Source organism: Coenobita brevimanus, chromosome 63, assembly GCF_032717465.1.
Source record: "Coenobita brevimanus isolate Jiangsu-jjx chromosome 63, ASM3271746v2, whole genome shotgun sequence".
Classification (NCBI taxonomy): Eukaryota; Metazoa; Arthropoda; class Malacostraca; order Decapoda; family Coenobitidae; genus Coenobita; species Coenobita brevimanus.
The window spans coordinates 6,206,155-6,233,220 of record NC_137016.1 but is presented as its reverse complement, the minus strand read 5'-3'; positions in this window follow the sequence as shown (position 1 = coordinate 6,233,220).

The window sequence follows — 27,066 nt, the reverse complement described above, 5'->3', positions numbered from 1 at the left end:
TCTCTCATTCTACCTCTCAGTTTCCTTTCATTGTGTCTACCAGTCATTCTGCCTATTTTGCTAAAGACATCCCTCTCCTCCTCAGCAGCAGGACTTTGTGTGTCATATTTCCCTGATTTTATCGACTTTTACGAAATGGCTATCTGTCTGCTTTAATCTTCTTTCTCATTGCCTGCCTGGGCCCATCCATCCATACCTACCTACCTCTGACTTCACATATCTCGTATCACTGTATGTATTACGTTTTTGCACTATCTTTTTTTACTGTCTGCCTACTTCAGCCTACCACCCCCTCCCACCTGACAGAGTTCCAGCCTCTCCCCTCTGCCCCACTGCTCTTATAGCATAGTCATGGTGCTCGCCTCTACTTTATTATTAAGGCTCCACTCTCGGCCCCTCTCACACCCGCCACACCCTTCCGTAAATGCTTTTGATGGAACTAAGAACAGAATCAAAGTCTTAACACACCTATAGCATCTGTACGTCAACCATGGCCAAATAAAATCATCTAGTCATAGGAAGAACAAAATAAGAACAATGCAATCGTAAAGGATGAGCCAAAACATAAAACAAACCTCATCTCAGAAAAATACTGTAACAAATAACCTTTACAGTTTCAATGCTAGGATTTCTGCCACCCAAAGAGACTCACATAGCGTTAGCCTGAATAAAAACCTAAGTGTATTCATAGTACTGAAAGAGGTAAATGTAGTCAGTTTGCAACCCATTAACTACCATGATTGCTCTCAGCTGAATGAAGTAATCTAATCTTAACATGAAATTAAAAAAAAAGCTCGAACGTTGTAGTGAAATGACTAAAGATTTTTGTACGCAAGACTACAAGCGCAACAGAAAGAAAACGAAACCATCATATACTACGAAAGGTAAAATTTTTAACCTGGAAAACGGCGAGGCGATGATCAAATGTTTGGTGAGGAGGAGGGAGCCCGAAATAGAAGCGTAGCCTAGCATTATCATCGCGTGCCGTGGTGGAGTATCCCGGAGAGTAAGGGTCGGCTTCCGTGGCCACGCTGGTAATGCGGGATATGAGCTGATGAAGGTTTATTACGCTGCAGTGTACCTTTCGAAAACCCTGGCAAGAAATGTACTAGTAAAGTGGGTATGGCTTTAAAGGATCCTGTCATAACATTCTGCTTCCGTTCCTTTTTAATATTCTGCTGTAATATACTTCTTATAATACTTTACTATGATTTATAAGAACATGCAATAATACTCTGCTTATTATATTCCACTATGGTTTTACGATATACACCTACAGTGCTCTGCTTGCAGTGTTGTTCAGTATATAAAGTACACTTCCACTGTCTAGTATAAAATATCAAAGAGTACCACCAGTGGTCTGGAAAAAGGTCCCAAGTCTTCTGCGAAGGGAAGTTCCACCAGAATCAGATACTGCCAATATCCTGTCAAAGAATGCTATCATCGCCCCACGAAAAGGTGCCACCAGTATCAATGAATATCAGTAATATCCTACCAGAGTGCACCACCGATGTTCCACGAAAAATGGACACCAGCACTATGTCAGAGATTATAACTAGTATCCTGCGAAGAGTACCACCAGTTGCCTATGAGAGAGAGAGCTGCCAGTGTCCTACCAAAGAGGGCCACCGATATCAAAAAGGCATCAGCATTCTGCCAAAGAGTAAAGTCAGTTCCACGAGGAGTGACAATGTAAACGGGTAGGAAGACTTTTGAAGTGATGGAAACAGGACTTTGAGGTCACTCACTGAGGTGTGAATGAAAGTAAACTATACCCACGCCCCAACACCCTCTTCCCTCCCCCATCCCCCATCCCATACCCCGTCCCTCTCCCATCCCCCTTCCCCTCTACCCAAGAACTCTCACCAGTCTTCTCCTTCGCCCCAGCACACCTATTCTGTCAACACACTCGACCTACTTCTCCCTACGGCCGTTGATGGGGGGAATGTTTGGGTTTCCCCTATTTCGTTTCTCTCTGCTTCGTTACCCTTCTCTCTTCCTTCACTCCATCTCTTAGTTTTAGAACTTTTGTTCTAATTCAAATAATGCTTACACGAAGGCAAAATCAAAGCTATGAAAAGGTAATTACTCTAATTTAAAACACACGGTACCGTACCTTAAAAGTACTTCACTTTAGTAATCTTCCTCTATCAAATTACTTTTTATTAAAATTCTTAACGAGTTTTTTATATACTCTACAAATTATAAAAATGAAAAACAGTACCATTATTTATATTGTTTACCAAACTTACCCATACCAGCGCTCCGGTAGGACGGTGGTAGAACTCTAATTGAAGGAAGCCGTGCACTAAAGAGCCAAGGTTCGAATTCAAAAGGTGAGTATAGTTTACCCTCTGAATTGTCTGCTTGCATCTCTCCAGCTCTACGACGGGCGCGTAGCACCCGTCTAGCAACAAACTCTCATCCCTCTTCTGTCCAACTCTCTAATGCAACAGTTAACCGTTACTCCCAGTCCTTCATTTATGCAACAGGTCAACTCTGGAACTGTCTCCCTTTGTCTGCATTTCCTACTTCCTATGATCTCCAGTCTTTCAAACACAGTGTGTCCAGGCATCTCGATATGAACGGATCTTGAATTTGGCTCTCTGCTGTATTTTTTTTAATTTTTTTTTTTTTTATGGAAGGAACGGTTTGCTGGCTCCTGGTCTTTGTGCCTTCTTCCTTGGAGAGAAAAAAAAATAAAAAAAAAAATAAAAAATAAAGGAATGTCAAGCTCTGGCAGATGCGTTATGTAGTCTTTTACAACTAAAATGCAATTAACTACGCTTTTACAGTCTCGGATCCTCCCATAGTCCACTCACTCCAATGTCCCCTATTGGAACTAGTTGATCTATCGACGCTGAACTAACCGTATGTCATATTACACTGTACAAATGGGCATAGTCAGCACTGCAGAACCTGATGTGATTTTAACTCCAAAGACTGCAGCTACGGTTTTTGCACGTTAACTTGACACGGGTTTTCGCACTTCGATAGATCACTAGTGCTTACCTGCAGAAATTTAAGGTACTGATTAATAGCCTTTCCATCACAAAATGTTTACAAATGCCATTGTCTTTGTTTCCATACGTTACCTAGCCCACAATGACTAATTCTGACCAAAAAGTCGAAAACTTTCTTTTTTTTTATTCACATATGTACACATGTCGCGATTTTCGAAAATTTCGCGCCGTTGCGTGTCACGCGATCGCCGTTTTTTTCCTGACACTCCCTGGACATAACCCGACCTAATGCGAAAAGAATCAGGTCGATATCTATTACCATTCTCGTGAAGAAAACAGACACAGGCAGACAAGTTTATACACAGCTTGACTTTATTTAGATTTCACTTAGCTCAATGGTAGAAAAAGATAATACTACAGCTCAGCATCCTTTCCATAGCACTTCTTCGTGACTAGCTTCGTGATCTAGTGTTAATCTATTGTTACACCTCAACATTCAAGGTGAGGAGATGACAGCTTTAGTCCAAGTTAGATTAAAAACAGAATATTAATGATTCTTCTTGTTTGTATAAGCATTCACACACACACACACACACACACACACACACACACACACACACACACACACACACACATTTTTTTATCTTCGTTCATAATTATATGGAAATTCTCTCTCTCTCTCTCTCTCTCTCTCTCTCTCTCTCTCTCTCTCTCTCTCTCTCTCTCTCTCTCTCCGTGTTCCTGTTTATCATTAGCAAAAGTACCTTGAGATGGATTGGCCATATAGAGGTAAAGGAGAATGATGGACTGACTAGGAGAACGTATATTAGTGAGGCGGAGAAGGATACCGAGGATGAGTTCAGAGATGGGGTGGAGAGGTATATGGGGCAGATAGCTGGAGAGAGGGCAGGCTGATTGCGAAAGACAGGGTGACGTGGAGGCGATTTGTTTGCGGCCACCCCTATGTACGAATAAGGCCCCAGTCACACTGCAGGTACGACTTATCGCAAACCACCCGCGACCTGCAAGTCGTGGGTGGTTTTGGTGAGGTTTACGACCGGTCTTCATATGTCTCGGTCTAGCCGCAGGCCACCATGGCGACCAAAAACTCGTCGCGAGGTTTTTCGTGCTGCACGAAAAACCTCCCCGCGACCACCGATGTCGTGGCACGGAAGCCGCCCGGTGGGCGGCTGGACTGCGTCTGGCCGGCTTACGGACTGCGACTGGTCGGCGACACCTGATTTTTAAGCAGTGGTTGCCATCCGGACGGAGGCCGGTTGCCGCCCGCTCTGTGCGATGGCCGTCTGCACTCCGTCAAGGCGACGACTGGACTGCGGCGGCCACCGTCCACAAGCCTCCTGCCTGGGGTGGTGGTTGAAGTCCGGCCGCCGCGAGCCGGCGATTGGTTGAGCGACAGGTGGTGGGCTGGACCGAGATCAGCCGACGGCCAATCCGCGGCTGGTGTCGGTCTAGTGATCGCAGTCTAAACTGCAACAGGACGCGGACTAGCTGCCGTTTGTCGGCGGCCTGCCGACGACCGGCCGGCCACCAGTCGGTGTCTTGACCTGTGTGTGCCTGGCCATGGTCGCCGTTCGGCCGCCCGCTGGACGGACGCTGGACGGCCACTGGATGACCACCGGTAGCCGATCGGTGGCACAACTGCTCGGAGACCTCCGTGGTCGGGGACTGGTTTCGCGATTTTCAGGTTTGCGACAAGTCGTACCTGCAGTGTGACTGGGGCTTAAGGCGTTTGAGTATAGACAGAAAGGCAGGTCTTTCTCTGGGCGTATATCTTCTCTTCCTTTGTCTTATTCCTCTCTTTTTTCACTCTCTCCTGTTCTCACTCATTCCTGTTGATCAACTGATTTTCAACAACAGCCTCATTCATCAGTATCTACAATTTTGTCATCATTTTGTTCATGCTCCTGAGAAATATTCCTTCCCTCTTTCCTTCATACCTTCATTACTTCCTCCCGTCTTGCTCGCCTTAGTTTTTTCTTTCTTCCTCTCCCTCTTCCTTCTCTTTCCTTCCGCCTCCTTCCTTCTGTCTCTCCTTCTCCTCTCCTTCCTCCTTTCTGGCCCCTCTCTACTTTCTATTCCCCCTTCTTTTTCACATTCTCTACTTCCTTCTCTCCTCCATTATTCTTGTTGTTTAAGTCTCTTTTCTTTCTTCTCTCTTCCCCTCTCCGTCCTTCCCTTCTCACTCCTTCCTTCATTCTCGTCCCCATTCTCCTCCTCCTCCTTCTCTTTTCCGTCCATTAATTCTGATTAACTCCCTCTCTCTCTCTCTCTCTCTCTCTCTCTCTCACTTTGCAACAAACTCTCTGTCTTTCCTTCCCTCTCCTACGCAGTTATGCAACCGTCGTCCCGTTTGACCTCTCTCTCTCTCTCTCTCTCTCTCTCTCTCTCATTATAATACCACCTTCCTTCTAGCGTAAGTCCTTTGTACAGTCAGGCTCTCCACATGCTTTCCTATTTTTCACCCTACTGCTGTCTCATATATTATTTAATATTCTCTTTCTTTCTGCTTCCCCTTCCTTATTTCTTTGTTTTTCTGTTTCTCACTCTCAGCTCCTCACACACTTGCTGTCTCTCTCTCTCCCTCTTTCAATTCATACACTAATTTGTTTCCTCATTGCACCTCCTCTTCCTCCTTCGCTTTCTTCTTAATCTATCCCATCCTCTTAGTCTTTATCACAAACTCTTTTTACTGTTCTCTTTGTCGCATTTTCTTACTCATTTCATTTCCCTTACTTCTTCGTTTTCATTTTTCTCTCTTTTTCTCTCCTTTCTTCTCTGTGCCTCTCATTCACACTGTCACTCTCTCCCTCCCACTCATTTCATTATGTACAGCACACACCTATCCTTCTCACCGCCTCTTTCTTCGTTCTCTTGTTATTTCCTATTTTTTCACACATATATATTATTCTTCAAACTTATACTTCTTTTTTAACCTCTCTCTCTCTCTCTCTCTCTCTCTCTCTCTCTCTCTCTCTCTCTCTCTCTCTCTCTCTCTCTCTCTCTCTCTCTCACCTCCTTGCATTTCGCCTTTTTTTCTGTTTCTTTTCTTCAAGCTTCTCGTGAATCCTACGTATTCTCTATCACTCTCAATTTTTCCCTCTCATTCTTTTACTGATATTTACTCACTCGCTCTTCCTTTGCCTTTGAATCTTACAATTCCCTCTGCATTTTAGATCACTTATCTGCCACTCTCCTCCCCACTCACTGATCCTGTTTTGCTCACTTTCTCTTACCTGTTACCCCTTTCCTCCATCTCTCTCACTCAGCCACATATATTTACTTGTACACTCCCCTTCCTCGTTCGTGGCACTTTTTCCTTTTTTCTAATCTACAGCCCCCTCCTTCGTACTAACTCTCTCATTATTATTATTATTATCATTATTATTTTTCACATACATCCACTTTCTCCCTGCCACTGTGATCTTCCTCCACTCCTTTTTCCGTCATCAGTTTTTTCTTTCAAACAGGTTTTCTCTTCGCCGTTGTCCATGTGACCCTCTTGGCTCTTTCCACTCTCACTCTTACACACACACACACACACACACACACACACACACACACACACACACACACACACACACACACACATCGGACGTCCGCGTGCGCATCCCCCTCCTCTCTCTCTCTCACTCTCTCTCTTTTACCTTTAATCCTTTTTTCTTGCCGTCAGTATTTTCACTTTCTTCTACACCTTCCCTCCACGTGGCCTCCTGCCTCGTCGTTCCTCCTTTGAAGCAGCGGGATCAAAGACTCGATAACACTTTCACTGAGACGAGATGAAATGCAACAACTCACCCAGCATCATGTCCGGGTGTAACTAAATTGATAAAATCTATGCGTTTTCAGTCCTTACCAAATACATTTAATTTTCCTGTTAATCCGGGAGATGAATGTATGGATGAAACTACTTTTTGCTCTTCAAGTCCTCTAATATCATCAACATCATCATCATCATCATCATCATCATGCCGTCTTGTTTCCCACTGATGCATGGGCTGAGAGTCAAGCTAAATAATGTGTGCAACCTCTGTCATGTTGTAATTGATGCTGGTCTGATCAGCGGGAATTTTGTGTAAGTCAAACTATGCTGGGGAAACTCAAGTCTTTTCAGTTTGCTGCCAGTTATATAATGATTCTTCTGAAACTACAATGACTGCATTTAAGTTTTTTGACAATCTTACTGACCATTTTATGATTCTCGTATCTTGATTTTCAGGGGCAATTGTCTTAGGGAAAACTTATCGAACAAATGTATTAATTTTCTCTTCTCCACTTCCTCTTTTTCCTTCTCCTCCTCCTCCTCCTCCTTTTCCAAATCGTCATCATGATAATCCTACTCCTCATTTGTAACTAAAATGATGGACTGACGCAGTAAAAGAAACCGGTAAGCAAGACTTTCCATTAAAAAATTCACCCCTCCTTGAATGAGACCTTCATTTCGTAATATGACTTGCTGTATTATCTTTCTCAGTTTCCTACCAAGGGGATAATATTCATCTAGTTATGTGAGGTATGGTAGTGTTAAATTCTCCTCTAATTTCCTTTTTCCTTCTATCTTGTACTTCTTTATTTAGCTGACCCAGATATTCTCTCTCACCACTCGCCCTTCCTCTTCCCCTTCCGATTGATTCCACACACCTCTCACCCCAGCATCTCTCTCTCTCTCTCTCTCTCTCTCTCTCTCTCTCTTGCCATTTCCACTGTAGTCAACAAATTACGTCATCTTAGTGTTATTTTTTTTTTCCGCAACTGATATTACCTGAGTTCGATTCCCGAGCCGGTCAGACTCTTGGACAGACTTTGGTTTATCTGAGTCCCTGTTCACCCAGCTACAGAAATGGAGACCTAGATGTAAACATGATGGTTGTGCGTCGTATACAAGGTCAAGAACTACTGGGAACTACTGTCTACCTTACTGACTCACGTGAAGTCGACAGGTATTCACCCTAAGGCCTCATCTCCCTTATTTCTTAGTCTTGTTTATTTCTGTTTGATCCTTACCTATATATGACAGACCAAAACTATTAATCAGTGGTTGGGTGATGTAGTTTATGGGAAGGTTTGGCTGCTCTCCTTGTCACTCACGCTCTTTCTTTCTCTCTTTCTCCACTGTCACTGTTTCCCTCTTTGATTGCTGGAATTTTTCTCAGCTGAATTATCTGAAGTCTGAATCAAACTCCTTGGTGGACCAGCAGCAGGAGAGGAGGTTACCCGAGATACATATGTAGCTTCTGACTGCCTGCATTTTATTTTATTTTTTTTCCAGTGAATAGAATCTGGTTTTAGCCCGAATAAAATGCAGAAGCGAACCAACCAAAGTGTAAGAGTTAAATCACTCGTACTCTTTATTTTTCTTCTTTCCACATTCTCTTCTTTTGTTCTGTTATTCTTCCTCTTTGTCAAACATTACCTCTTGAGTTCACAAGTCAAATCACTCTTCCTCAACATTACTCATCTCTTCCTCCACTTCCGTCATCTATTTATACCATTCTCCTCTTTTGTTTTTGTTATTCTTCCTCTCTCTTCCCAACACCACTTTCTTGGAACTCCACTTTAATTCATCTTATTCCTCTTTTCTCTCTCTCCATCTTATTATTTATACCTTCCACTTCTCCACTCTTCTTCCTCCACTTGTTTTACCAGTATCAGTGTCATTCTTATTTTGTTTACATATTCTTTCTCGTCTTCCACTGTCACTAGTACAGAACTCCTTCTTTAGCGTTTTCCATCGATTAGTTTCATTAGTGTTTCTTCTTTCCTTACTTTATAATAATAATAATAATAATAATAATACTATTGAGTTTCCTGTTAATTTTTGCGTAGCCACAGTAAGGAAGCTTCGCCATAACTATTTATGGTATATAAGGTATGAAATTTTGGCATCATAAACAAGTCTGTAACCTTTAAAAGCAGTTCAAGGTCATTCATATTTGAGACATGTACTTAGATTAACCTAATGTAGCTTCTTTTGTAATATCAGTAAGATCTGAAGACAAAGGTGTGGGAGAAACAAATGAAGCATAGGTACATTTTACATTTGTGTAGTCAAGAACTGGGTAACTGTATGCTTAACTGTAACCATATTCCTTGCAGATAATAAGAGGCACCACAGCTATATTTATGTGAAGTTACAGCTTTACAGTTTGTGTGGTTTCTCTCTAAAATGTGCGACAAAGAAGACACTGAGCAGATCTGAAATTAGTACTGTCCACTATGCTAGATGGCAAAATGTTCAGCGAAAATTCTCAGCAAACTTTTTTATAATGGGATTTTCACCCAAGGAGTTGTATCTCAATTGGTTTCTGAGATGTTTAAATTTCAGATAGACCTAGGCAATTTTTGCATCAAAAGTGAGTGCATGACCTTAAAAAATAGGTCAAGGTCAATTATATTTGGCACAAGTACTTGGGTTACCCTAGAGTACTTTCCTGTATAATATCATCAAGATCTAAGGAAAAAAGTCCAAAGAAAAATAATGATAATACTTATGAAAACAATTAGCTTCGGAATTTATATGACGAGGCTCAATAATAATAATAATAATAATAATAATAATAATAATAATAATAATAATAATAATAACAATAATTATAATAATAATTATCATTATCATCTTCATCATCATCATCATCGCCATCTTTCCTCTCGTCTCCGTCTCCTCATTGACCCCGCCCTACCTTCTCGTTTTCATCCTCTGTCCCTTTCCTTCATCATCTCCTCATCCTCTTCCTCATCCTGGCCGCAGATCCCCTCCTCCCCCGTCACTTGAGCCTGCTAACAATGTGGCCCTCCGACACACATTGTCCCCGAGGGGTGTTACACAATATCACTTTGGACTCTCCCCGTTTCTGTCATCGTCTTACTGTCCTGCACCCACACTCCTTGCGCTCTGTTCTCGTTCCCTTACGATTTCCTCTGCTTTCGCCTTTCCCAAGCCCTCTATATACGTCATAATATCACTTTCAACTGTCCCTCTCTCTGTCACTGGCATACTTTCACTCGTACTCTTTGTTTTTCATTATCTTTCCTTGTTGTTGTTCTTTTCCCCACTTCCTACTAATTTTCGTCTCTCTCAGGCATCAGCCGTTTCACAGTATCAGTCTCGGCTCCTCTCTGTCACTGTATTACACTCACACATTCCCTCTCCTTGTTATTACCCGTCTTATCTTTGCTGTTATTTTACCCATATCATACATGTGTGTGTTTGTCTCCAGCCCTCTAAGCATCAGTGTCACAATATCAGCTTTGACTGTATGTCTCCCGTCACTGTCATAAGTTCCAACAATATTCTTCCAACCTTTGTCCTCCTTCTCCTCCCCCTCCCCCTTCCTCCTGTTTCTATTTCCATATTGTACCTAGTTTTTTTTTTTTTTTTTTTTTTTTTTTAAGCCGCTTATTCTTTCTCTCTTCTTACATTTTCCTTACATGTCCTACTTTACCGACACTCCTCCTATGTCTCTGTCTCGTTTCGTCATCCTCAAGCATTAGTTTATATTTCAGTCCCACGGGTTTCAGAGTCCTTGTCTTCCTTCGCCACTTTACATCATCCTCTTTACCTTTGCCCTTACTCCCTCCGTCTCGTCTTAAGCCTATTTTTGTCTCTCACTAAGTATGGCGTTCTTACACAACAGGATAGCGTCCTGTTTCCCCTAAGTATTATTTTCTACATACACCGCTGTTCTTTTTAACATTTCTCTTCTTAAAATAGTGTTCCTAAGATGGTCTATCATGTGCTTCTTGCTTTAGGGTTAGTACACAGTAGCATCACATCTAGTTTTTTCAGTCAGTTATGTTCCCTGAATTTTGACATTTTTCCCCCATGTTCATTAGTTTCCTTTTCAGCCTTACTAGTTGCTACATTCTTACCTCATATCTGCTCTACTTACTAATTCACAGAGTGCCTTCATTATAATTACTATCGCACCAGGTTTCCCGTGCATTTCCTCTTCGGCCCCTATTTTCAACACTCTCCAGTAATCTCTCATCTTCTAACCTTTCCCTGTGTTAGTATTTTTGCCTCATAACTATACAGTCGTCTTCTGAGTGCCTTCATTATACAGTGCATCACACCGGCTTTTCGTTACATTTCACTTCATCCCTTATTGATAAAAATATTGTGCACATTACTATCCTTTTATAACTTCCTTTTCCAGTGCGTTATTCATAGGGTTCTACTTTATTTTCTTCGGAGCGTTTTCTTACATGTCACTCCTGTTCTCTACTCTTCGACAGTTGTTTTCCATATTTCACCACACTCCTGTACAGGCTTATTCTTTTTCTGCTTCATGCCCTCAGTATATTGCATCTTTTTCAGTGGCATCATTACACAACAGCATCTCATTTGGTTCTCGACGCACTTCACTTTTTTCTTCTTTTGATAGCTGTTTTCTGCGTTTACCAACATCCTTTTCTAACTTCTCTCTTTTCTACACCTCTGCCTTCTCCAGACTGGCGTCATTACAGACAGCATCACAGCTGCATTGTCCTGCATTTCGTTTTCTTAATTCACCACACTTTCCTGCTAACCTTTCTTTAGTGCTTACGTAACAACGGTTCAGTATCTGTTTTCTCCTATGTGACGTTATCACACACAAAAAAAAATTACTTTTCCTCTGTACTTTACTGTAGTCGTTTGTTAAGCATTCCATTATCCCTTTCAACTTTTTTTTTTCTAGTTCTTTTACCTCCTAGCTGTTCTATCTTCTCCCGACTGGCGTCATAACACAATAGCACATTTCTAGTGTTCCTGCATTTATCTTCTGTTTCTAGTTTTCATCAGCCTTTTCTTACATTAATTATTAAACTTATTTATACGCTCCTCTTCCAGATTTCTTACCCACTAGCTAATCTATATTTTCCCAAGTGACGTCATTACACAATAACAATGTTTTCTACAATAGTTCCTGCCCCTCTCCCATGGCTGTTTTGTGTTCTTCGACAGGGTGACATTATAACACAACAGCACATTACCTGGTTCTCCCACCTTCTTGCTTCTCTTCCCTAGTTCTGATTGTTTTCCACGCTCACCAGTATCCATCTGTTAGCTCTTCCCTTACCCAGTTACCGCCAAGCTGTTACACCTTTCATCTCCTCCAGGGCAGCGTCAGAAATACTGGCATCACATCTGTTTTATTTCGCATTTCACCTCAGTTTTTAAGTATCTATAGTCATTTTCTGCCTTCGTTACTACTCTTCCTTAACCCCCATTTTGGTTCTTACCCTGCTAGCTGTTCTAACAAATCCCTAATTATTCCTGGTGTATTACAGTAGAGGAGGAAAGTGTCAGATTTCAAGTGCCACGTGATATGGGAAGACAGAAATTGCTATCTTTGGCGTACTTTCGGTGGAATCTTGGATCTCAGAAACGGGCCTTGTATCCTATGTCCAGATACGAATGGAAAAGGGAAGTGGTCCTTAACTACGATTACTTTTTTTTTTTTTTTCCAAATTTGCTGCCCATCAGATTATCTTGTCGACGTAGGAGAGACTTTCGTCGTTGTTGTGGATAGGGTAGCATTGTATTTATGCCAGTTTTCGTTGTTCAGTAATCTCACTTTGTTTCATCACCCTCTTAGTCCTCTTCAAAAAATATAAACAAAGGCGACATTTTAGCTATAATCACTGAACCTCCAGGTGACTCATTTGTTTATTGATTGACTGATTGATTGCTTGGTTGATGATTGACTTCAAGCGTCGAATAGATCTCTCGTGAACTGGTTAACACTGGATCAGAATATTGGATCTTACTAGTGACCACTGGCTCTACCCCTCAATGCGCTTAATCACCCACTTAAGACCTGCTCCGCCCGCCACTTACACCTGACCTCCGTTCGTCTTCCTGTGATCCGCACGGCAACAGATATACTGACAGACAAAACGATTTCCGCATTATATATTTCTTTGCTTTTTTTTCCCCCGAGTGTCAGGTATCAGAGCAACCATTGACCCCTACACTGTGAGATCTCTTTTTAAAGCTGAATAAAAGAGCGTGGAGGAAACAAGAACTAAAAATGGAACTCATGATATTAAAGAGTTAGTATCATCACCAGGAGTAATATACAAAAGACGTCATGCTAGTGAAAGATACGCACTTCACTTCTTCACTGACGTTCTTTCTTCCCTTATCTTACCCTTAAGTACTTCAGCAAGATGATACCTCTTTAATTTCTCCTTCTGTAGTTGAGTTGTTCAGATCAGAAGAATCCCTCAGTCGTGAACTCTGTATCTACCCCTCCTCTTCTAGAAACCACTCTTATGCTGAATAGAATCGCCAGGCAGCAGCATAATTACAGCATACAAGACGTCATCGTATGGAAAGAGTTAAGCATTTCACACTCAGAAGACATCCATCCGACCCCGACCTAGCGGCGTCACCCCGGTCAACTCCGACCCTCACGTAACAGACAGTGGCTCCCAGAAGGCGATCTCTAAGAAACACCAATGTTCTGCAATACGATATCTTTTGTGTTGTACTCTTGCTGGCTCCAGACGATAGTATCCAACTTACGAGTGACATTTCAAACTGGAGACTTTAGACACAGCCGTAATATCTCCTCCATAACAAGGGTGAACTCTTAAGCTGAAAAAAATCGCCCAAAAGCAATGACGTATACAAATAAGAAGGATGTTATTGAAAAAAAAAGTAAATAAAGTGTTCACTCTAACATCAATCCTTTTCAGTGGTGTTATCCCCATCACTAATTCCTACATAAATAAAAACTACAAACTTTTCTTTCCAACAATGATTTCTTATGCAATGTACTCCTGCTTCCGACAGACGATAATTTTATATTCGAGAAACTTATGGAAATGAAGGGGAATAATAGCCTTCAACAGTCCTTTCACTACGAGGTGGCTCTTCCAACAATCGCCTGACAGTAGCGAGAATTAATTATAAAAGACGTCACGATATGAAGCAATTAAGGATTTGCCCAACCCCTCTCCCTCTGGCGTCATTCCCATCACCTTTAACCCCACACCCGCGTCACAAAGAAGGGCTCCCACAAGGCCATCTCTCAGCACCGCCACTGTTCTGCCCTAACCTGTATATTTTGCCTCGGCTAAATTGTCTGATAGGAGATTCAAAGGGCTTCATTGATTCGGTGGCGACGGCGTGGGGAGGAGGCTGCTTCTTGTCGAGACAGACAGACGGGTAGATAGACGGGTAGATAGAAGAATAAGAGGAACGGTTATGTGGGTAGAGGTAGAATGGACTGATTGCTGGTGACTGACAAGGAAAAGAAAGGCAACGACAACTTAGAAGGGGAAAAGAATATTTAGATGGAAAGAGCTGCTACTTGGTGATACAGAAAGACAGGTAGGAAAACGAGAGGGAAACCTGAAAGGCTGTGTAGTGAGAGGCTAGCTGCTAAAGGCGGAGAAAGGAGGGGAAAAAAATTAAAGTATACGGATAAAGTGAAAGGTGGGAAGAATGCGTATGAATGTATATGGACTGTGTGGAATGGGGTGGGAAGGAATTCATAAGAGCTGTGTAGATGGGGGTGGGAAGGAGCGATTGATAATTAGGAGAACAGAGGAAAAGAAAAAAAAAATGGAAAAGGGAGAGTGTAATGATGCGTAGGGACTGCGCAGGAGAAAAGTTCAAAGGAGTCCATAAAAGATATAGTTTATAGATAACGGTAAAAGAAATGGAAGATGTTATGTAAGATAAGGAGAGTGGAATTGGAAGAGCCATAATTCTCGTCTGTTTATTTTTCTACATGACATTAATATTCTCATACATTACTGCAATCTATGCCCATGACACAAAGGCAATATGCACGGGAATAAGGTGTGGTAATCAAAACAAATCGCTAAGTAAGAGGTGATAAGACGCTTCCTAGTCTGATAGTCAATTGATGAGAAGGGACAACTTGCGAGAGAGAGATTGGCAGATGGAAGAGGCGAAGTTCATAAGAAGTTACGCACATGAGGTTAGGAGGGAGGGCATATGGTGCGTAGGAAGGGGGAAAAGAGAACACGAGTTTATGGATGAATGAGGCCGGCTTGAGAAAGACAAAACCAAGGACGAAAAAAGGTACATGTAGATGACCTTCATGGATTTTGGAGAACTTTACACTCACACCACAAGGACAACTTCAATAATTTATTCTAGTTACCACTAAAGACGTTTCTCAAACTCTGGAGATACTTCTGCTACGAAAGGATCTAGATGCAATCTCCATTATACCTATCGCACTCAAACATCTCTCCTGTGCCGAATGAAAGCACCAGCGAGTAAGCAGAAAAAAGAAAAAAATGGAAGTGCTTTAGTGAAGACGCGTATACGAAAAAGTATGATCGGAAAGGAAAGGTAAGAAACGAATGAAAGTCTGGAGATGATGGCTTCACGTGGGAAGAGGAGAGGGTGTGGCGGGAAGGAGAGGTAGATAAGAGCGTGTTATGGCGTTCACAAAGGTTATGTAGGGCGAGGCGACAGAAGATCAGGACAGGAAATGGAGGTACAGACGGAATAGAGGTCTATAGATAGATAGCATCAGTTTGTTAAAGGACAAACAGCTAACTGGGAAAATCTTTAAGCTAATGGATAGGCCTATAAGGGGGAAAATATAGTAGGGGTCGTGTAGAAAGGAAGGGAGCAAAAGAATGGGAAAAAGAAATCTATAAAGAATGACAGGGAGGAAAGAGGAGGGGTTTTGCTTTACACGAGATAGAGACAGAAGAATGGAAACGATGAAACATTGGAAGGGAAAGAATATTACAGGCTGGAGGGAAAGTAAAACAAAATAGTCAATGCATGGATACTATCGTCAGTAGGAAGCAAGGGTTATGAGTTTAGTTGCTGAGAGAGAGAGAGAGAGAGAGAGAGGGGGGGGGGGAACAAAATACAGATCACAAAGGAAGAGTATATAGGAGTAAGTAGGAAGTACAGGTAACAAAAAGTCTATTGGAAAAAAAAGGCTAATTCTAGTAATATCTAATCAAAGTATAAGAAAAAAAAGATTGAAAGGAGAAAGGCTCTCCCCTACCCACTACACCAGCCGGTTAAACAAGCAGGAAAAAGATAGGGAAACACACAATGCTTGGCAGAAAGAACAGGAATGGAAGGAAATGTTTATAGGAGAGTCAGATAAAAAACAACTATAAGTAATATCTATTCTACAGATCTGTTCAAGAAAAGGTATACACAATCCCTGAGTCTTCTCGGTATTAAGCAAATGCCTCTCAGTCGTCAGCATACACTTCATTCTGGAAATAAACACGACTAATTTACAACCAAGACTTAAAATATTTGTCTAGGCGAATTGTAAACGTATCAATAGTATTTGCAATAACTGCTGTTGCTGGTATCCCATTCCATCGCTCCAATGCGCGGTTATTAAAAAAAATAGGTAGTATATTAGTGAGCTTCCATCGATTATGTACTTTGATTCAAATAATGATTTATTTAATATCTCAGTTATTGGTGAAGATGAGAAAGAGAGGATATTAGAATTTATGAAGGAATGAAAGGAATGAAAGGAATAAGAGTGTATGTATCGACACCGTAGCAATTTTGAGGAAAGGAGAGGAGTGTGCTTGTAGAAAAACAGAGACGGAAAAGGAGGAAATATAGGTCACGTTGATGGGGAAATGAGCTAGGGAGGGAAGAAGTACTGAAGGTTACGTGGCAGGAGGCAATAAGACTGAGTACATGGATCAGTGAGGGGAGAAAGGTGCTCTTGGCGTTACGGAGGCGCAGGTAAGACGAGGCTCAAGTTACGTGTATGGATCATAGAGGGAGGGGAGGAGAAATGGGAGTTACGTAGGAGGCAACAAAAGGGGCTATGGTTGGATGAGGACCTGGGGAAATTACGAGATGTGGCCGTGAAAGGGGGCATGAATGGGCCACTGAAAGACGATGAACAAGCGACGGGAGGGACAAAAAATGTGTAAGAAATAAGGACAACCTGAAATGTGAGTGAAAATGGGTGACAAAACAGAGGAAAATATAAAGTATGTGGTGAATGGAAAGGGATGTGGAAGTGAAGGAGAAAAGTTGAAGATGTTTGGATAAAGGACAAAAGGAAACAAAATATTTAATGGTATCAAGAAGTGAAGAAGGAAAATGAGTGACACTTGGAAATAAATTAAATGGAATCTGAATAGGATGGGATAAGAGAGAAATGGGAAAATAAAAACGGAATGTGTCAAAAGCAGAAACTGAAATGTCGGGGAAAAGGGGTCAATATTCTCATTATTTTATTTTTCTTTCTGAAGTAAATACAGATGATATCACATTAATATTTAACAATGACTTTCCTGGTATGTGTATAAAAATACTTTGGTGATCGCTCATGCACAGATGTTATGCACGGTGCTTGAATCGAGTGTTTCCGAATTTATCTGACTTTGTGAAAAGGAAATATGGAAATAATAAGGCTTGAGAAATAAGAACGAATGTCATAACTGTCAAATGGAAGGCGATTACAGTAAGTATTTTGTGTGTGTGTGTGTGTGTGTGTGTGTGTGTGTGTGTGTGTGTGTGTGTGTGTGTGTGTGTGTGTGTGTGTGTGTGTGTGTGTGTGTGTGTGTGTGTGTGTGTGTGTGTGTGTGTGTGTGTGTACCCCCTCCACAATATATCTACCCCCGATGTATATATGTTCCCCCCCAATGCATACATGCCCCCACTAAACTTGCTGACCTAGCACGCTTTCCCAGGGCCCCAAGCCTGGGAAGACGGCACCACTGCGTCAGTTCAGAGCAGACATTCAAGAAGGGCAGACTATTTTGTTGTGAGCTCATAATAAACTCCTTATCTAGCTGTTTGTACACGGAGTTTCTATCACCAAAGTATTGCAAGTTACATGTGTGTGTGTGTGTGTGTGTGTGTGTGTGTGTGTGTGTGTGTGTGTGTGTGTGTGTGTGTGTGTGTGTGTGTGTGTGTGTGTGTGTGTGTGCGAGAGAGAGAGAGAGAGAGAGAGAGAGTATCAGAACCAAGTAAGAGTCAGTCAAACCACGAGAACAACGAGGTGAAAGAGGCATCTGCAGAAGCAAAAAGGTGTTATGCAAGTACCTCACAATGTATAGCCTAATATTCCTTTTTCCACAATATGGCGGACTTGTGCAAATCTCTAGCAAGATCAATATACTCTCTGTTTCAGCTGTGACAGACTTAAGGAAGGGTCTACCAAAATATTCCCTCCAATTCGGTTATGATGAACAAAAGTCGGGATCCAGTTACCTATGTGCCCTCCTTCACCTAGGGCAAGTTCACGAAAGGATATTAGGCTAATACACTGATGCCTAATTCACCTAAGGCAGACTTACGCAAGGATCTACAAAATCACATACGTTGCTTTGACTAAGGCATTCTTACGCATTCATCTATTAATATAATTATATCCCTGCTTCATTTACAACAATCTTACGAAAGAATCTATCGACATATGCGCTTACCTCAGATACGGCAGACTTACGCTAGACTCTTATAAAAACTAATCTCTACAGTAAATATAACAGATTTAGGTTTTGTAGTTTATATTTTATTGTATCCATTATTTTATTGTATCCATTACTACATTATTATTATTATTATTATTATTATTATTATAATTATTATTACTATTATTATTATTATTATTATTATTATTATTGCTACTGATTCAGAGAACTCAAGTTGCAGTAAACAGGTTAATGAAGACGTTATCTAACCCTTCCAGTTCTAAAAGCGTCTCCTAGAGTGAATACAGTCATATGAGGAGAGCATCAAAACACACACACACACACACACACACACACACACTGCAGGGCCACCAGATGCCACTAACAGAAGAAACCATGGAATTCAGTTATTATCTGAGGTTTATATCAGTAAACACAGGCGCCTTTGTTTTTTCAGTGGCTGGTCAAACTGGGAGAAAAAGAATGAGGAAAGGAAGAGATACAACGGAGCAGAGGAAATAAACAGGAAAATAACTGACATGAGAGAAAATGGGAAGCAAAACGATGGAAAACTAAAAACAAAATACGAATCTGGTAACACAGCCTCCAAAGCAGGTGTAACCCTCAGTCTGAAGATGTAATTCACGCTCATTCGTTTTGAAGTCAGACGCTTTTATTTAGGTTTTGGAAGGACCTTTGCTGAAAATGTTAAGGAAGGTTGTATGTGGCTCTTAAAGACTGAAAGCTTCTCAAACTGAATATAATATTTTGGTGGCAACACGAATAGATTAAAGAAATATGTCATCATGGAGAAAGAGCTAATGGTAACAACACTGCAACTCCTCACCGCCTTAGCAACCAAATTATAATCTTCCGGATGTAGCATAAGTAACATGATAAAGACTTTACTGAAATATAAAATCCAGTTCAGGACAAGGACTTCCTTTACGGGCATATTCACGATTTCGTTTAACTTGGGATGGATTTTTGAAACAGTGACGGGGTTAACTAGAGCTGTACCAAAACCTTTCAAGTCAAAAGTTCTCGTCAAACATAATTATCTGATGGTAACAAAAATAAACCGGTGGAGACGTCCGCGTAGTGCATGGGTTAAAGGCAACTGCACAAGCAACTCTATCATTACTTTAGCAACCATCACAAAACTGTCTGGATGTAGCAAGAATACATTAAGGCGTCATCGTAGTAAAGGGGTTAATGTAAACAGTGCTAGCAATAATTCAGCAACCAACAATATACTAAAAAAAAAGACGTTCTCGTATTATCAACATCAGCGTCACCTTAGCAACCGCCACATCATCGACTGGACGTAGTAATGAAATTTTATGAAGACGTCGACGTGGTGAGCAAATTACCCCTTGATCAGACCACCTCATTTTTTTTCAAAGCCCAAACATAGTTATTCAGTATAGGGGCTTCTCTTCAATCCAGAGATGTTAGGCATTGCTTTCATTAACGTTTTTCTAGGGGAGAGATTTTCTAAGGTGAGCAGTGAAGTGATAAAGTAAATGAATCACAATGTTCCTCAGTGAAGGGGCTAACGGCAAATGCGCCAACAGCATCACTCAGGAATCAACGCCGAATCGTAGGAAAAAAATTACAGAGAAGGGATTCATAGCAAAAGGAACAGCAACAAAACGTTACAAACTGTCATAGAGCCTCGTGGAAGTAGCAACAGTGAGGTAAAACAATACATCTTCACATCGAATCGCCCTAAGGCCATTACAAAATAGTTTGGTTGTGGCAGGAAAATTACAAAAATGCATCCTCATATAGATTTGTCTGGATACAGCAGGAATAAAAAAAAAACACGTACTGGCACTGAAAGGGTTAACGGCAACTGCACTGCAACAACACGACCCACCTTAGCAACTATCACTCGAGAAGCCTTATGACACTTGACACACTGCAGACCCCTCCAACTGCCGCTTTCACTATCACTAACACACACACACACACACACACACACACACACACACACACACACACACACACACACACACACACCACCCTTATAATATCGTTCCTCACTTGATCTCATCCACGGTTCAATCCTAACACTCTATTTCCATTTCCCTTCATAAGTTTAATGCAACCTATTTCAATCATTAACACACACACACACACACACACACACACACACACACACACACACACACACACACACACACACACACACACAAATCGGAACGTCCTCCAGCCTATTAACATCCATGCTCTGTTATCTCGTCCACTGCATCCTGTCTAATCAAGTCATCCACCATTCTCCCGTCACCCAACTGCTGCCACACTGCCACTGACTCAGGCTCCTTGCAACACCCCAGTCTATCATTAAAATTTCTTAGTAATCTCATCCAGTTTCATAGACCTATAAAACCATCTACAATTTCCTTTATGCTTCTCTTACGACAACTCTCCTGTCACCGAACCTGCTGCTTTCTGTCACTTGCACAGGCTCCTAGCAACACCTTAGTCTATTTTTATCCGATCTGAACCAGCCTCGGTGGAAGGGCTTAAAATTATGCAAGAATGGTGATTCGATTTGAGAGTAATATGTCGAAGGGCAAGGTCACACAGCAAAGTTGAATATTCGATCATTGACGGATGTTATTCTCTCTAAGTGCTTTTTCTTGTCTCTTTTAGTGATGCCCTTTATACGTAAACTGAGTTCCCTAATGCCTCTGTTAAAATCTTGTTGGCCTGCCTGCCGCTTTCACAACCACTAATACGTGAATCCAGCATCGCACTTCAGCAGAGGAATGTATTATCTCACTGGTCTCCTCCACTATTACCTGTCTAATCAAAGCCTCTGCAGTTTCCTTTATGCTTTTTGCAGACATCTGACAACGCTTTCCAGCCTTATAATATCTTTTTCTCAGTAACACCTCCCGTTACCCATAGTACTTGAAACAACCAAAAATTTATTATTCTGTCGGAACCATTTTTCTGGCATTCGTAATCACCAGTCACGGTCGTTCACTGCCTTCCTCCTTACCATTGCAGCCAGTGTCCACAAACATCCTCCTCCGATGGCCTGGTCGGTGGAATGTGTATCTCGTGAATACAAGGCCGGAGGATGAAATCTGGCTCCGATCACTTAATGAAGAAGATGGAATTTTTGCCGCCAGTGCCAAAAGCCTCGCCAGTCCACAGTAAGCCAGTTTGGAGGGGGAGGGCTAAAGCACTGTCCTTGAAAAGCGAAACTATGTGACGAGTTAGAAAAAAATAAATAAATAAATAAATGTGCCCATAACAACAAAGATTTTCACCCTTGGTGCCAAGTATGAAAACATCATGTTGGGAGTTGCCTGCCGGGTTTCTTTTCCCCACCCCACACACTGGGCCAGAATAGGTATTACTTCAGGATGATGGAGAAAGTGATCTAACAGAAAACGTTTTCTGGCAATAAGGAACGTCCAGAAGCTCCTGGGAAAACAAAATTTTGCATAGTGGTATGTCTTCGCATGCCTGGTGGTTTAGTAGGTAATTACTGTAAGGCGATCCAACCAGATTGAGCTTGTGTCGGTTTATATCCAAGGAATGGTTGGGGTTTACTGCTCATATAATGCCAGTCAGGGATGAGAGAGGCTGGTCACATTAACCTTAAATGTCAGGACCAACTTGCCTAGTCCCGGGCTTCTACGCTCCTCGTGGGGTAACCAATGTTTAGATGATGTATAGATGGATAGTATACGTTCGCGTGTGTGTGTGTGTGTGTGTGTGTGTGTGTGTGTGTGTGTGTGTGTGTGTGTGTGTGTGTGCGCGTGTGTGTGTGTGTGTGTGTGTGTGCGCGTGCGTGCGTGCGTGCGTGCGCGCGCGCGCGCGCGCTCTGCTACCGCCCAATGAAATTACATAGCTTTAGAGATACCTATCGTAGTGAAAAATATGTCTCCCTTAATCCCTTTAGACCAATGATGCCTTTATTTTCATTCTTTGTATACCACAGATTATTTCTATCAGAAAAAGGAAAAGTTCTTGTAGGGAAAGGCTTAACTCCTCCACCACATTAGCCTGACGCTTAAGTAACCTCAGAAAATTAACAATAAATCACGCTACCATCACATCCTACACTGCAATATAACCTCCAAATATACACACTCACTTTCATTTCCATCACTGTCCTAACAACTAGCAATAATTTACAGCCAATATCCAAGTCCACCACATCATATCTTAGCCCCACCACCAAAAGGCACTTACATCTGCCGCCTTACGACCTCAAGTCAACATCATCTTATCTCTACTATCACATTCCCACACTTTTCCGACGCTCATAATCTCTTAAATCACTACCCTCTTATCAGGACCCTCGAAACTGGAGCCCTAACTACTCTATTATGTCTTCATCAGCTATCTATATCTTGAAAATTATTGCCAACCATCAATTCCAGCTCATCTTACTACAGCCTTTACTACCATGTGAGGCCATTACGTCCTTCAGCAAGTCTCATGTGAAAATTGATGAATGACTCCATAATAATAGCTTCTTTAGTTGCATATAAGCTCAAATTATTACTATAAAATAATATCCTATCGTCCTCTGTCTAATTCATCTTTCTCCTAACAACCCTAAGCATTATATAAAACCATTAGCCTATGCACTTCAGCAACTGTGATAAGAAACTGAATGTCTGTTTACAATATCATTATGTCTACACTAGTTACAAAATGTTCTGATACTTTGACATATACCATAAAACATTGTCATATCGTGTTCTGTCTAATTCTTTACGCTCCCACCAACTCCTAGCAGCGTATAAGCTACACCAACACCCTTCGACAACTTTCATCCGAAACATTTGACATAAACGTAATCATTATGTCTACGGTCGTCATGGAACATCCCAATATTCTAACGGCTATTAGAAAACATTGCCCTTTGACGTGGACACCTAATTCATCACCTTTCCTTTAATACGATTTTTTTTTTTAATCATTTACTAGACGACTTTAGATACTCCAAATTTCTAGTCGTAAAGTAGCTAATTAAGGCTCTATATAACTCGTGCAGTTCTGAAAGTTTCTCTGCAGCCAAATGAAATAATCTGGAGATGGCAAGAAAAAAAGTATCTTGCCGGACTGATAACGTCAAACAACCATTACACTTAAGTACAGCTTCCTCAAGGTTAGATCCTTAATTCTATAATAATCTTTTCTTTGGTTACAGTTATCATATTTCTTTGTCTACAACCAGAAATCAGTACTGCATTCATCGCTCTCCCACCAGCCCATAGTAGCGTATTGATTAAAGGCCTTCCTCCCGTCGACAACTTTTACACGAAACTAGATTCCTAACGACACAATAAATATGTCTGTGCTAGCTACAAAGTGTCCATTTAATTTGATGGCTACCAGAACACATTATAATATCGTGCGCTGTCTAATACATTACCCTCTTAACAACCCTCGACAACGTAGGCAATCATTATACCACTCGGCAACGTTGATACGAAACTACATCCCGACTCCCTAATTATCAATCATCACATCATTAGCTACACATTTCCTAAAACTTGGGCCACCACCAGACAACAGTACCTTATCTCACTCTGTCTAATTAATCACTCACAACAGCCTTTAACAACATACAGTTTACCGCCAGCACACCCACCCATCTGCAGTGCTCCCCAGAAACCAGATCTCTGACTGCATATATAATAACCTATCGCCTGTTCACTTCTGTAGTCACTAGATATTACTGTACCCCATTGGCTGCTAAATATCCCAGACACTGTCCCAACAAACCTTATCGTTTTCACAACAAGGGGTCTTTCCTAAGCTGAATAGAATCGTCCTGGAACTATATATCTAAGTAGCCTACATTATGATGCTCTGGTCATTTTTTTTTCCCTGGCCTATCAACCATTGGGGCCGAAGCCCCTGGTTATTAAGGCCGGATATATATATATGTATATACATTTAAACATATATACATATATATACAAACATATTTATACACACACACACACACACACACACACACACACACACACACACACACACACACACACACGCACACACACACACCAACACTACAGGAGAGAAGGAAAAGAGGTGACATGATAATGCTATAAAAATTCAAATCAGGGAAGGAGAAAATAGACATAAAAGGTCATTTTATGTCGCACAGTGTCCTTAGATATTACCGGTACTAAGTAGTTGCAGGTACATTTCAAATAAACAAAAGATAACTAGTGTATTTTGTCCTTCATGTAAACAACTCGTCAAATTTGGAGTAGTCATTATCTTATTATTCCCCATGTCTTTCAAATGCAGAGTATACAATACCTAAAAGAAGGGGGGGGGGGAGGTCTTGATTTTAGCTCTGTCTTGTTAAGCCTTCTTCAAAAAGGATCGTTTCACTGGATTTCATAAATTGGCTTTCATTTTCTTTCCTAAAACTAAGCAAAATCTATCATCAGCTTCATAACTGCGTTTATGCCTTCGTCTGTCCTCTCAAACAAATATCGGCCCTTCATAGCAGCAAACAACAGTACCATCATCTACTGCCATACAGACCTCTAACAAATATCGCGGTCACTGAGTTATCGATTCAGTACTCTAATTACACTTTTATGTCCTATCGGCTTGCATATGAAGCTGCTCATTTCTCCCATACATAAAAAACAAAATTACCCAATTAACTAGGAGACAACTACGGTTAAACACCTACCCTAATAATCACCTGGCAACAAGGACTCTTCCGCCATATCATTCATAAATCTGCAGTACTGACCTACCGCCACACAGCCTTACCTCACTACTTAGGACATAATAAAGGTTAAACACTCATCCTCACAAACACTGAAAATCAATACATCCTCCTAAGTTGACTCATGAATCTACATTAGTGTCTCTATCAGGGTCCACTTTACCCCAATAAGCATGATATGGCGAGGATTAACAGCTCATCCCCACAATCACTTCCCCTACAGCGCCTCTTAAAACACGTGAGGCTTTTGACAACGTAGAGATCCTCATCATCTGGCTCATAAGTCTGCAGTACTAACCCTGCCATCATACAACTATACCCTACTAACCAGGATCTAACAACGACTAACTCCCACCCCGGTCAGCACTAAGCAACAAATACACCCTTGCCAAGCCATTCATGAAGCCAACTCATAAGTCTACTGTACTAACCCCACCAGCATGCAACCTAACCCCAGTAACCAGGACGTAACTACTATTAAACGCCCACCACAACAAACACTTCCCCTCCATCCCACGTCCCTAGAAGCGAGTGTGGGCCCTTGACAACCAATACCCTTGACTGGCCACCTACAGGCACCTCCACTCCTGCAGGCGCCACGGTTTGAATCACTCGTCTGAGCTCAAGTGGTTTAGTCGCCTCGGTGGCTGGGTGGGGTGGGAGGGTGGAGAGGAGGGAAGGAGAGGGAGGAGAAGAGGGTGTGAGCGGCGTACGAAGAAAGGAAAGGGAGGCTGAGAAGAAAAGAAAGACGAGAACTGATGGTGGGAAGGGTAGTAATATGGAGAAGGAAGAAAGATAAATGAGGGGTGGTAAGGGGGAAAGGAAGAATGCGATAGGGAAGGACGTGACAGAGAGTGTGGGGTAACAGGAAAGAGAGAGGGAAAGAATAAGGACGAGATGGATAAGAAAAAGGGAAGAGAAATGTAAGGAGGACAGGGTGAGTGACGGTTCTATCAAGGGGGAGGCATAGGAGTGGGTGAACGATGAGAGTAGAAGGCGGCGGGAGAAAGTGTACACATTTGTGGTACGAACGACTCCGTGACTTGGTTGATTTGGTAGGGACCTCTCTGTTGTATGTCCTTCGAATGTCACTGAAGGCTCACAACCTACAGCCTGTTGCAACAATTAAATAACCAAGCTTATGCCATATCACTTTGTTACACTGTCTCTGTCATACTTCTGCCACACGCTTCTCCTAAACTCCTATGACTTTTCACAGATGTATGGAATAAAGAAGGTACAGGGAGAGACGAAAGCAGACATTAATGTGCTGTGCAAAGAGAGGGAATAAAAGGAAGAGGAAAGAGTTGAGAGAGAAAGGATAAGAGTGAGGGGAAGGAGTTAGGGATATAAGAAGTGGGGAAGTTTAAGAAAGAGAGGGAGGAGGGGCAGAAGCATAGATGAGGAGACGGTGGGGAAGGAGTGTGAGAGAGAGAGATGGCAACAGGGGTGGGGGGAGGGACGAAAACAGGGGTTGATGTGGGAGCAAAGAGCCCATTCTCGCCTCTCTGGGCTATTTTTACACACAACCGATGAAGGAGGGACGCAAAGCCAAGCCGACAGATAAGAGGCTTGTTGCTTCTCATCTTCGCTTGTAGCATCATTTTGGGGACAGATAAGCTCTCAAGGACCTGGCAAGCACGAGGACAGACACATGAGGCTGCATCCTCAATGTATTAAGGGTGTGTATCCTGTCATAGCGTTCATATAGTCATCAGCTTTTAGCCAGTCTTAATATACTGCTAAATTTAGGAGGCATTTTGGTGTCAGATAATGCATACTGGCAGATTATTGACCCATATTTTACCATAAAGTCTTGTTCATTTTATTTTTCCTACAACCATATGATTTCATTTGATTTAGGAAGAAGTGTTAGCAGCAAAGGGGTAAACCAAGGCTATAACCCACCAGTTCGAAGTCTCTCTTAAAATGAAAATAATTGTTTGGTGATCAAGAATATAACAGAAT